This window comes from Lepidochelys kempii, chromosome 14 (genome assembly GCF_965140285.1).
Source record: "Lepidochelys kempii isolate rLepKem1 chromosome 14, rLepKem1.hap1, whole genome shotgun sequence".
NCBI lineage: Eukaryota > Metazoa > Chordata > Testudines > Cheloniidae > Lepidochelys > Lepidochelys kempii.
Window position 1 is genome coordinate 39,903,938 of NC_136393.1, and position 13,604 is coordinate 39,917,541.

The window sequence follows — 13,604 nt, forward strand, 5'->3', positions numbered from 1 at the left end:
GAGGTGGAGAGTAGGAGTGGGGGAGGCGCGGGGAAGGGAGCTGGGATCTGGGAATCAGGACGCCTGGGTTCTAGTTCCCTGTTGCAGACTGAGGAAGTCCCCGTCCCAGGGAGTTGTTGTAGCGCGGGTTGGTATCGAGGGGCACAGGAAGGGGCTGGAGCAGCAGAGAGTTTGCAGCTCAAGGAGGGGAATAGGAAAGGGGGAATAATAAAGAACAAAGGGATCATATACACTATGCAGGTCCAAGCTGCCCATGCTAGCCGGGAGCCTGGGCTGAGCCGCTGCTGCTCCCCAGCGGGGTCTGTGCACGGGAGAGACCTGCACTAAACCCCCTCTGTGCCTAGCCCGGGAGACTTGAGGCGGTGGCTGGAACCAGCCCCTGGCTCCAACTCCTCAGCCGGAGACTGCAGGTAGTTGAGAGAGACCTGGGGGGAAGTGCTGGCTGGGCTGGGCAGGAAAGTGACTCTGCACAAAGGGCCCCGGGAGTCTCAGCTCTTGCAGCCCCCTGGGAAAAAACTCTGTCCCCTTTGTTATCAATGCACCTGTGGGACTGGGATCTGAGCTGCAGGAGCAACAGTGAAGCGGCTGCTCTTTCCTTCCAGGATGCAGATTGGAGGTGCCGGTGAGAAGAGAGGCTGCAGGGGCTGAGAACAGTTCCCAGAGGTGTTGCGAGGAAGGAAGAGGGGAAAACGACACAGAGGTGGAGAGGGCGAGGTGAGAAATGGTGTGAAAGGTGATAGATTGAACGGTCTTTGTGCACGTAAAGGGACTAACAAAAAGAGGAGAGCGGTGGGGTTCATTCATCATTTAAAAGTCTAGCCCCCTTGCAAACCTCCCCTCAGACTCTGCAGTGATGGGGTAAACCTCCCCAGTATTAAAATCCTGACAAGAATGTGTTTGTTCCAGGAGTTTGACAGGTCTAAAAGGACTAGGACTGTTTGTGTTTCTATGAACATTTTGAAAGAAACTCTTCTCCCTGTAATAATGTGATGGACACCTCCTGAAATGATCCATGTGTGTCCCTTGGAAGAGGTTCTCAATATTTTTGCTTATCTGAGCAAACTGATTTTAATAGGCAGCAGGTTTAAAACAAACAAAAGGAAGTATTTCTTCACACAAGGCACAGACAACCTGTGGAACTCCTTGCCAGAGGATGTTGTGAAGGCCAAGACTATAACAGAGTTCAAAAAAGAACTAGATAAGTTCATGGAGGATAGGTCCATCAACAGCTACTAGCCAGGATGGACAGGGATTCAAAACCATGCTTTCAAGTGTCCCTAGCCTCTCTTTGCCAGAAGCTGGGAATGGGTAACAGGGGATGGATAATTTGATAATCACAGTTCTGTTCATTCCCTCTGGGGCACCTGGCATTAGCCACTGTTGGAAGACAGGATACTAGGCTAGATGAACCGTTGGTCTGACCCAGTATTGCCATTCTTATGTGCTTATGATTATTCCATATGGAGGGTTCTAGCCACATGCAGGGCCAGGCCATGTTGAATGTTAAGCTATTTTTAGAATATTTGTGCTTCAAAAAAGTCCATTAAAACAGTTGTTTATATTTTTATACAATCACACAACTTTATAATAGCTTTAAAAATAATGTTTTTTTGCAGAGTAGATAAAGCCTTTCAAATTTAATACAAAAATGGATACATATTAACCTCTTATGTTAGCACTTTCCCCTTCCCCATCAGCAATTTATTTATTAGTCTGATTGGGTCAGATTAGTGTCTCAAAAAGAACAGGAGTACTTGTGACACCTTAGAGACTAACAAATTTATTTGAGCATGAGCTTTCGTGAGCTACAGTTCACTTCATCGGATGCATCAGTGATTTAAGATCTTAAATCCCTTTGAAAGTCAACAGGACTTGCCTCCAGAGTGATTTAGGTGCTTTTAAATTTTGTATTCCTTAATTTAGAGGTTTATCAGAAACCAAATTCTTTGACCCAGACAGGTGCAACAGGGGATGGGTCTCTTGATGATTTACCTGTTCTGTTCATTCCATCTGGGGCACCTGGCATTGGCCACTGTCGGAAAACAGGTTACTGGGCTAGATGGACGTTTGGTCTGACCCAGTATGGCCGTTCTCATGTTCTTATGACCAGATCCTACTGCCTAATCTGGACAGCTGCTGAGCTGTAGCTTAGATAAACCAGTGAGTCTATGCACTATGAATTTTTAAATGTGACCTGCAACAGGGGAAAAATATGTTTTTAGCTAATTATTTATGTTTGAATAAGAAAAAGCTGTAAAGGTTTTAATTTTATTTATTTTCTTTTATTTTCTTTTGTACAGTAGAAATTCCCATCTGATGTTCTCCAAGATGCTTTCAAAGGTGATGTTCAGAGAGGAAAGTATGGGTTTGCACCCATTTTCAGAAGTTTCCACTGACTTTGAATGCCTCAGTTTTGGGGTGTCTGACTTGTGACACCACAGGCCTGATTCTCAGGGAGTGTTGAATTGCCATAGATTTCGTTAGGAGTTGTAGCAGCTCAGCCTTTCTGAAACGAGGCCCAAGATGTTTCAGGGTAGGTATCCATAAATTAAGGAAAGCAGAGTCAGTAGCCTCTTGGGAAAACTTGGCCCACTGTTCTCCCCAAGTGCACAGAATTGAATATTTCAACACAATCCCCTTGGGTACCTCCCTAACAAACTTAACTGACCCCCAAGTGAATACAAGTCTTTTATATTCTCAGAAACTAAACCGGACCCAAAATGCTTTCTGAAAAATCTAATAAATCATTTACACATTAACAGCACCTCTGGATCAGCCTGAAAAGCAAATCCACATACATTAAAAAATAAAACAACTACATTATAATGAAGTTTGCTTTGTTAACCCATATGCAACCCCCAGGCAAATGTGAAACAGAGAAAAGCAAACACCACCCAGGCAGAAATCTAAATCCTTAGGTATGCTCCTCAAAGTTCGTATTCCCATTACTACAAATATGAGTCTTGATCTTGCAGACATTTCACTTCAAGCTTCTGAGTAATCATATTGATTTCAGTGGGAATAACATGTGCAGAAAGTTAAACAGGTGCATGTTTGCAAGAATGAAATTATAGCTCTGCAGGGCAACAACCAGCAGATATTGCGGCCTCAGCTCTGACCAGCATCCATGAGCATCCCATTAAAATTGCACACACTATCCTACTTTTTTAAATAAATCAACACCATACCAACTGCAAACCTACCTCCATTACAATTCATGAGTGCCTGTTTTGTTCATTCCCTCTGGGGCACTTGGCATTGGCCACTGCTGGAAGACAGGATACTGGGCTAGATGGACCTTTGATCTGACTCAGTTGTCTGGCGCAGTCTTATGTTCTCATGTAACTCCTTTACAGCTTCTGTAGACTGAGCTTATTGCACAAACTGGGCTCCCTGAAACCCTCCATATTCCCCCATCCACCAGCTCATTGTCTGCCACCCTCCCATCCGCCTGTATTTCAGGAACTTCCTGCAAAACCCCCCATCCCCTCCCTCATGGCTGGGGCTCTTCCCCATCCTCCTCATACCAGGGTCCCCCAAGCTCCCCCCTCCCAGGGGTTCTGTCTGCCCCCCCATCCCTTTCTCCCATAGCAGGGTCCCCAATTCCGCCCCCTCCTTCAGGCCAGCAGCTGCACGTGTACCCCCTTCCCACATGCCCTCCTTTCCTCGCATACCTTGGTCCCCCAATGTCCCCCCTGCTAATGGTTCTTTGTGCCCCATTCCCCACTCCTGCCATACCAGGGAGCCCCATTACCCTCCTCCCCCTCCCACCACCTGGGCTGTTTGCATGCTCCTAATCCCCCCAAGTTCCCTCCTTCCTTTCCACCCTTTTGTCATTCAGGGAATTGACATGTTAAAACTATAGCCAGAGGGGTCAGAGATGAGATGGTGTATTGTTATGCTGGAAGGTGATAACGTCTGCCATCAGCCAGAGAATTACAGAGGTGCTTGAAGCTCTGTGGCTGTGCTAACCAGGGAAAAGGGGGCTCCTTAGGTCCTCAGCTTTTCCCTTTCCAGTTTTTTCAGTTTTCACCAAAATTAATAATAGGGTTCTTCTGCCCATGGATGACTAGAACATTACCTGAACATTTGGAATTGATCAGCTGGGGAGTTCAAGTAGTGCCTGACAAGTTGGCCCAGTTAAAATATAAAAATGACACCTATGTGAAATATAATGTGTTACAATTACAGGTTTCAGAGTAACAGCCGTGTTAGTCTGTATTCGCAAAAAGAAAAGGAGTACTTGTGGCACCTTAGAGACTAACCAATTTATTAGAGCATAAGCTTTCGTGAGCTACAGCTCACTTCATCAGATGCATATCGTGGAAACTGCAGCAGACTTTATATATACACAGAGAATATGAACCAATACCTCCTCCCACCCCACTGTCCTGCTGGTAATAGCTTATCTAAAGTGATCATCAGGTGGGCCATTTCCAGCACAAATCCAGGTTTTCTCACCCTCCACCCCCCCACACAAATTCACTCTCCTGCTGGTGATAGCCCATCCAAAGTGACAACTCTTTACACAATGTGCATGACAATCAAGTTGGGCAATTTCCTGCACAAATCCAGGTTTTCTCACATCCCCCCCACCCCCATACACACACAAACTCACTCTCCTGCTGGTAATAGCTCATCCAAACTGACCACTCTTCAAGTTTAAATCCAAGTTAAACCTGAACATCTGGGGGAGGGGGGTAGGAAAAAACAAGAGGAAACAGGCTACCTTGCATAATGACTTAGCCACTCCAAGTCTCTATTTAAGCCTAAATTAATAGTATCCAATTTGCAAATTAATTCCAATTCAGCAGTTTCTCGCTGGAGTCTGGATTTGAAGTTTTTTTGTTTTAAGATAGCGACCTTCATGTCTGTGATTGCGTGACCAGAGAGATTGAAGTGTTCTCCGACTGGTTTATGAATGTTATAATTCTTGACATCTGATTTGTGTCCATTTATTCTTTTACATAGAGACTGTCCAGTTTGACCAATGTACATGGCAGAGGGGCATTGCTGGCACATGATGGCATATATCACATTGGTGGATGTGCAGGTGAACGAGCCTCTGATAGCGTGGCTGATGTTATTAGGCCCTGTGATGGTGTCCCCTGAATAGATATGTGGGCACAATTGGCAACGGGCTTTGTTGCAAGGATAAGTTCCTGGGTTAGTGGTTCTGTTGTGTGGTATGTGGTTGTTGGTGAGTATTTGCTTCAGGTTGCGGGGCTGTCTGTAGGCAAGGACTGGCCTGTCTCCCAAGATTTGTGAGAGTGTTGGGTCATCCTTTAGGATAGGTTGTAGATCCTTAATAATGCGTTGGAGGGGTTTTAGTTGGGGGCTGAAGGTGACGGCTAGTGGCGTTCTGTTATTTTCTTTGTTAGGCCTGTCCTGTAGTAGGTAACTTCTGGGAACTCTTCTGGCTCTATCAATCTGTTTCTTTACTTCTGCAGGTGGGTATTGTAGTTGTAAGAAAGCTTGACAGAGATCTTGTAGGTGTTTGTCTCTGTCTGAGGGGTTGGAGCAAATGCGGTTGTATCGCAGAGCTTGGCTGTAGACGATGGATCGTGTGGTGTGGTCAGGGTGAAAGCTGGAGGCATGCAGGTAGGAATAGCGGTCAGTAGGTTTCCGGTATAGGGTGGTGTTTATATGATCATTGTTTATTAGCACTGTAGTGTCCAGGAAGTGGATCTCTTGTGTGGACTGGACCAGGCTGAGGTTGGTGGTGGGATGGAAATTGTTGAAATCATGGTGGAATTCCTCAAGGGCTTCTTTTCCATGGGTCCAGATGATGAAGATGTCATCAATATAGCGCAAGTAGAGTAGGGGCTTTAGGGGACGAGAGCTGAGGAAGCGTTGTTCTAAATCAGCCATAAAAATGTTGGCATACTGTGGGGCCATGCGGGTACCCATAGCAGTGCCGCTGATCTGAAGGTATACATTGTCCCCAAATGTGAAGTAGTTATGGGTAAGGACAAAGTCACAAAGTTCAGCCACCAGGTTAGCCGTGACATTATCGGGGATAGTGTTCTTGACGGCTTGTAGTCCATCTTTGTGTGGAATGTTGGTGTAGAGGGCTTCTACATCCATAGTGGCCAGGATGGTGTTATCAGGAAGATCACCGATGGATTGAAGTTTCCTCAGGAAGTCAGTGGTGTCTCGAAGGTAGCTGGGAGTGCTGGTAGCGTAGGGCCTGAGGAGGGAGTCTACATAGCCAGACAATCCTGCTGTCAGGGTGCCAATGCCTGAGATGATGGGGCGCCCAGGATTAAAATTAGTATCTCAATCAGATGTAAAAATCTAAATGGATTGAAATGAAAAATCTGGAATAAAAATGTTTCAATATTATTAAAATGAAACAAAAACATTAAAATGAAACATTTTGACTTTTTCCATCAAAAATTAATGGAAATTGACACATTCCCAGAAAACATTTTGATTTTGACAAATCTGCATTTTTGATAGAAAACTGCTCCATTTAATTTTTTGGACTGATTATCAAGTACTAATTATCAAATACTAATATAAATTCTAATTTGCTTTATCCCTTTCCCCCCACTAATGAGCAAATATTTATATAAAATCCTCTCAGATTTTGCCTTGTTTTGACCTAATTATCAAATAGGATATACATTTCCCCTTTGATTTTGCTCCTTTCTCTCTCATTATGCTAAATATATTATGATAAAATTCCCTCACAGTTTTCAATTTTGTCTCTAATCATCCAATATTGATATAAAACTCTCTCCAATTTTTATTTTTCTAATCACCCTTTTGGAATGCAGCAGCTTCTCCTGGTTTTGAAGGAAACTGAGTCATTATCCCAGATGGGGAATGTGAGGGGTGTGTGATTAAATTCCCCCAGTGGGCACAGACATGGGGAACGAAGCCAGGGGTTGAACTCCCCAATGATCAACTTTCCCCCTCACATCTCAGAATCAAATTTTCCTCCCCTTTGCAGACTGCTTTATAGATAGAGCAGAATGAGGGGTTATAGGTGATCCTTCCACTGGGAGTTGTTCTGTTCCTGTCTGGGTCCCTATCCCAGTTCCCGGAGTTGCCACAAGTTCCCATTGCTTATAACAATCCCGCCGGATTAACCCCTCACATTCCCATCACTGCTTTAACCCCAAAGGGTCTCAAATACTTGTGACAGATGAATGGTATGGGACTTGCTCCCCTCCGTATTGAGATGCAGACAGCTCTGGAGAGGGAATGGGGTGACTGGCTGTTCTCTGTCAATGACAGGGCATGGCAGGCCCAAAAGAGAGGCCATGAAAAGTGAATGTCTGTGGCTGATGGGAACACTTTCTCATTTTCCGTTACTAATGTTCTATCTCCTCAGATTTTGTGTCATGTATCAAACACTTGTACCAAGCATTTTGATACTTGTATCAAACACTGATATAAAATCTCCTCATATGGTGCCACTTTCTATCTAATCCAACACTCTACTATGAATTTCAAATCCTCTCTGATTTCACCCATTTTCCCCTCTAGCTACTGAACATTGACCCCCGTAGATTTTGCCCCTTCTTTCTGCTGGTTTTTAATTATAAAATCTCAATTGATTTTCTATTTTCCATCTAATTTACAAGTAGTGCTATAAAACGTCCTCAGATTTTAGTGTTTTCCACATTTTTTTAATAGAAGCAATTTCTTATTTTGGAGGGAAACTCTTGTCCTGTGGCACCACCTGGTTGGGGGGCGGGGGGAGTTAAACTCCCCATTGATCAACTTTCCCTGCTTACATTAGAGAATCAAATTGTTTCCCTTTTACCTCCTAAAATCAACATGTTTCCTGATGAAAGCTACTGGCTCAATATTTAATAAACATCAAAGACAGGTGCTTCTCCATTTCAGCGTACGGTGTCTCCCAGCTGTTAACAAGGCAGCTGGTCAGACCCTAATGGATTGTTTTATTGTGGCTGAAAACCTCCATCACTTATAACAATCCTATATTCCTGTATATTAACCCCTCACGTTCTCATGACCACTTTCACCCTGAGAGATCCTAAAAGTTCAGGACAAATGGTCTCTGTGGGGGTTTTCATTCCCGCAGTGCTGAGCCATGGCTGCTTCTGGGAACATATTGGCTATTCTTTGCCAGCAACAGGGGATGGACATTTCTGGAATATTCTGGCTCTTCCATCCCCTCCTTATTCCTGTTAAAGTAGCATCATGTGGGGCTCCCTGTGTGAATGGCAAGCAGGTGGGAAATAATACTTTGTATTTATCTAAATGATATACAATCCTCTGATTGTTTTTGTTTCTCGTCCCCCTTTAAAACTGCAAGAACTTTTGGTTTTGGAGGGGAAATGTTTGCTCTAAGTCCTTACCTGAGTTTCCTCTCAGATTGAGAATCATTTGCCCACCTATGTCAATAACAATGGAGGAGGTTGCTGTCTGAGAGTTATTAAGAGAGCCCTGTGAGACTTAGGAGAGGTGCCAGGGTTTAAAAGGATCCCTACTGGAATCTAACTGGGATCAAAGAGATGGTCTAAATATGGTGGAATGTCTTCTAAAATATAAGTGAATTCTTACAACTTTTAGAGCTGAATAGTGGATACCAAATTCTCTCTTCGTTTGGGAGGAGAAGGACTTATCTGGTGAGCCAAAGATACCAGCCAAAAATTGAGACACCATCTTGCCACACCATGGTGGAAAGCAGGAGGGAGATGCAATTTCTGAAATCTTTCATCCTTCAGAATTTGCATCCCTCAGACCAGAGCTGAGGAAAGGTGGGGGCTGCACTATGTGAAGGGTGTCACAAATGCCTTAGAAATTGCATCCCCCACCCTCTCCCTTGCCTTGACCCATGGCAAACAATTTCTGATGGATTAGAGTGAAAGGAGCTGAAATTATTCCATGCACTTACAACCAGAGTTACCCTTTCCTTAGGGCTGTAGTGTTTGGAGTGGTGTTCCATGCAGGTGCAGATGTCTGCCCAGACAGTGACAGGATTGGAGATCCTGGCTAGGGCAGAGAAATCTTTGAGTGGATCAGACTAGTTCCAGTTGTTCCTGTTCTGATCCCTGTTGTAAAACATGTAGCTGTGTGTTCTCCTCACCTGGCAATTCCTGGTTTCAGTCACAGCCCTTTACATCTTTTGTGTAAACCTTTTTAATTTAGATGGGTTGGTATTATCCATAGTATCTTAAAGTATGACCTGTGCTAATGGTTTGCACTGCCTAAGGCCTACAGCAGTGGCTCTCAGCCTTTCCAAATCACTGTACTCCTTTCAGGAGTCTGATTTGTCTTGTGTACCCCCATGTTTTACCTCATTTAAAAACTACTTGCTTACACAATCAGACATAAAAGTACAAAAGAGTCACAGCACACAATTACTGAAAAATTGCTTACATTCTCATTTTTACCATAACTCAGTTGGAATTAGGGCTGTCAGTCGCAGTAAACTCAAGCAATTAACTTGAAACAAATTAACTCTACTAAAAAATTAGTCATGATTAATTGCAGTTTTAATTGTACTGTTAAACAATAGAATACTAATTTTAATTATAAATATTTTTGGATGTTTTTCTACATTTTCAAATATATTGATTTCAATTACAACAATACAAAGAGTACAGCACTTTATATTATTTTTATTACAAATATTTGCACTATAAAAAACAAACAAAAGAAATAGTGTTTTTCAGTTCACCTCATACAAGTACTGAAGTGCAACCTCTTATCATGAAAGTGCAACTTACAACTAAAGAATTATTTTTCTACATAACTGCACACAAAAAAAACAACAATGTAAAACTTTAGAGCCTGCAAGTCCACTCAGTCCTACTTCTTGTTCAGCCTATCACCAAGACAAACAAGTTTGTTTACATTTATGTGAGATAATGCTGCCTGCTACTTCTTTACGATGTCCTCTGAAAGTGAGAAAAGGTATTCGTGCGACACTTTTTTAGCCAGCATTGCAACGTATTTACATGCCAGATATTCTAAACATTTGTATGCCCCTTCATACTTTGACTTGTATATAGCACTCTTTCATTTATTTTTTACTGTGCAAATATTTGTAATAAAAAATATAAAGTGGGCACTCTACACTTTGTATTCTGCATTGTAATTTAAATCAGTATTCTTTTGAAAATGTAGAAAAACATCTAAAAATATTTATAATAAATTTAAATTGGTATTCTGTTATTGTTTAACAGTGCAATTAAAACTGTGATTAATTGCAATTAATTGTTTTAAATCACAATTAATCTTTTGACAGCCCTACTAAGTATGTGAATTATTTAGTAATTTCCCATAATTGTACAGCAAGTAGTTAGACTTAATGTTTTTAATTAGTAACTTATCAGTTACTAAGTTTTTAATTACAAAAAATACTGTTACTCACTAGAACAGGGCTTGGGTGACTGGGCAGCCTACTGGTTACATAAGAACATAAGAACCGCGATATTGGGGTCAGACCAAAGGTCCATCTAGCCCAGTATTCGTCTTTCAACAGTGGCCAATGCCAGGTGCCCCAGAGGGAATGAACAGAACAGGTGATCATCAAGTGATCCATCCTCTGCCGCTCATTCCCAGCTTCTGGAAAACAGAGGTTAGGAACACCATCCCTGCCCATCCTGGCTAATAGCCATTGATGGACCTACCCTCCATGAACTTATCTAGTTCTTTTTTGAACCCTGTTATAGTCTTGGCCTTCTCAACATCCTCTGGCAAGGAGTTCCACAGGTTGACTGTGCATTTTGTGAAAAAATACTTCCTTTTGTTTGTTTTAAATCTGCTGCCTATCAATTTCATTTGGTGACCCCTAGTTCTTGTGTTATGAGAAGGAGTAAACAACACTTCCTTATCTACTTTCTCCACACCAGTCATGATTTTATAGACCTCGATCATGTCCCCCCTTAGTCATCTCTTTTCCAAGATGAAAAGTCACAGTCTTATTAATCACGCCTCATATGGAAGCTGTTCCATACTCGTAATAGTTTTTGTTGGTCTTTTCTGAACCTTTTCCAATTCCAGTATGTCTTTTTTGAGATGGGGCAACCACATCTGCACGCAGTATTCAAGATGCAGGTGTACCATGCATTTATATAGAGGCAATATGATCTTTTCTGTCTTATTATGGAGGGATAGCTCAGTGGTTTGAGCATTGGCCTGCTAAACCCAGGGTTGTGAGTTCAATCCTTGAGGGGGCCATTTAGGGATCTGGGGCAAAAATTGGGGATTGGTCCTGCTTCAAGCAGGGGGTTGGGCTAGATGACCTCCTGAGGTCCCTTCCAACCCTGATATTCTATGATTCTGTGATTATCTATCCCTTTCTTAATGATTCCCAACATTCTGTTTGCTTTTTTGACTGCCGCTGCACATTGTGGATAGTTCTCTGAAAACATCCACTCAATGACTCCAAGATCTCTCTCTTGAGTGGTAATGGCTAACTTAGACCCCATCATTTTATATGTATAGTTGAGATAATGTTTTCCAGTGTGCATTACTTTGCATTTATTAACATTGAATTTCATCTGCCATTTTGTTGCCCAGTCACCCAGTTTTGTGAGATCCCTTTGGAGCTCTTCACAGTCTGCTTTGGACTTAACTATCTTGAGTAGTTTTGTATCATCTGCAAATTTTGACACCTCACTGTTAACCCCTTTTTCCAGATCATTTATGAATGCGTTGAACAGTACTGGTCCCAGTACAGACCCCTGGGGGACACCACTATTTACTGCTCTCCATTCTGAAAACTGATGGTTTATTCCTACCCTTTGTTTCCTCTCTTTTAACAAGTTACCAGTCCATGAGAGAACCTTCCCTCTTATCCCATGACAGCTTAGTTTGCTTAAGAGCCTTTGATGAGGGACCTTGTCAAAGGCTTTCTGAAATCTAAATACACTATACCCACTATATCTCAGCCCCCTGCTGGCTGAGTAGCCTCAGCCTTTAAGCTTGGCTGGAGGATAGAGGGATCCAGGCCCTCCATCTTCACCAGGTCCCAGCCCAGAGCCCTGTATGTCAAACCCTGAACAGTGACCAGTCATAGAATCACAGAAATATAGGGCTGGAAGGGATCTTGAGAGGTCATCTACTCCAGCCCCCTGTGCCGAGGCAGGCCCAAGTATACGTTACTGTTCCTGACAGGTGTTCTCAACCTGTTCTTAAAAACCTCTGGTGATGGGGATTCCACAACCTCACCAGGTAACCTCTTTCAGAATTTAACTATCCTTATAGTTTAGCAAGGTTTTCCTAATATCTAATCTCAATCTCCCTTGCTGCAGATTAAGCCCATTACTTCTTGTCCTACCTTCAGTGGACATGGAGAACTGATCACTGTCCTTTTTATAACAACAGTTAACATATTTGAAGACTGTTATCAGGTCCCCCCTCAGTCTTCTTTTCTCATGTCTAAACATGCCCAGGTTATTTAACCTTTCTTCATAGGTCAGGTTTTCTGAACCTTTTATCATTTGTTTTGCTCTTCTCTGGTCTCTTTTCAGTTTGTCCACATCTTTCTTAAGAGTGTGACGCTAAAAACTGGACACGGTACTCCAGCTGAGGCCTCACGGGTGCAGAGGAGAGTGGAACAGTTAGCTCCGGTGTCTTACATACGACACTCGTGTTCATTCACCCAAGAATGATACTAGTCTTTTTCACAACGGCTTCACATTGTTGCAGCCTGTTCAGCTTGGGATCCACTATAGCTCCTGTATGCTTTTCTTCAGTACTAATGCCTGGCCAGGTATTCCCCCTTTTGTATTTGCTCATTTGATTTTTCCTTTCTAAGAGTACTATGGTGCATTTGTCTTTATTTAATTTCATCTTGTTGATTTCACACCAATTCTGCAATTTATCGAGGTCATTTTGAATTCTAATTCTGGCCTCCAAAGTGCTTTCAACCCCTCCCAGCTTGGTTTCATCTGCAGTTTTTATAAGCATAGTGTCCACGTCATTAGCCAAGTCGTTAATGAAAATATTAAATAGTATTCGACTTAGGCCCCGTGAGACCCTTCCGGATACTTCTAATGTTATGAAGTAAAAAATTATTTCTCTCTGTGGCTACCCAGCTCTTGAGGAAGGAGGCTGGAGAACCAACAGCACTGGGAACTCAAGGCTGAATTCATTTGTTAGTGCAGAGTGTTTTCGACAGTGTTAGATACCTGACTGGGCACTGACAATGGGATAACAACAGGGAGAAAGCAATAGGTCTGAGTGGGAAGGGAGAGGAATTACTGGGAGGTTAGTCTATCCCAGGGATCACAGGATGGAAAAGTGCCACTGAAAAGCATAATGCAGTTGAGATTGGAGCAGAGATGTCTGTGAGTGAGCTGGTGGGACTGTGGCGGGGGCAGCAGGTTCTGAGAGGGGGACTCTGGCTGTGTCAGGGACTGGTGACCTGGTGACCTCGAGGAGGTGGCTGTGTATTTTACCGAGGGGCAGGGGGTTCTGCTGGATCCTGTTAGAGAGCCCTCCACAGGGACATCATAGACTCGCAGAATATCAGGATTGGAAGGGACCTCAGGAGGTCATCTAGTCATGCAGGAGAATTAGGAGACTGTGACCTCGCAGAGTAAGTATCCCTGTCTCCTTGGGTGTTAGGATCTGGGTGGGCTCTGCAGGTCACCTTCAGCTCCAGGATCCTA

General features: G+C 43.1%; 1 long non-coding RNA gene across 1 annotated transcript; it reads left to right on the plus strand.

Annotated features, from left to right (window-relative positions):
• The first annotated feature begins 145 nt into the window (after positions 1 to 145).
• LOC144929468 (uncharacterized) lies at positions 146 to 12,892 on the plus strand. The gene is made up of 3 exons (XR_013634695.1): positions 146 to 410; positions 603 to 714; positions 12,462 to 12,892. It is a non-coding gene; the product is annotated as an uncharacterized LOC144929468 (long non-coding RNA).
• Positions 12,893 to 13,604: the final 712 nt, after the last annotated feature.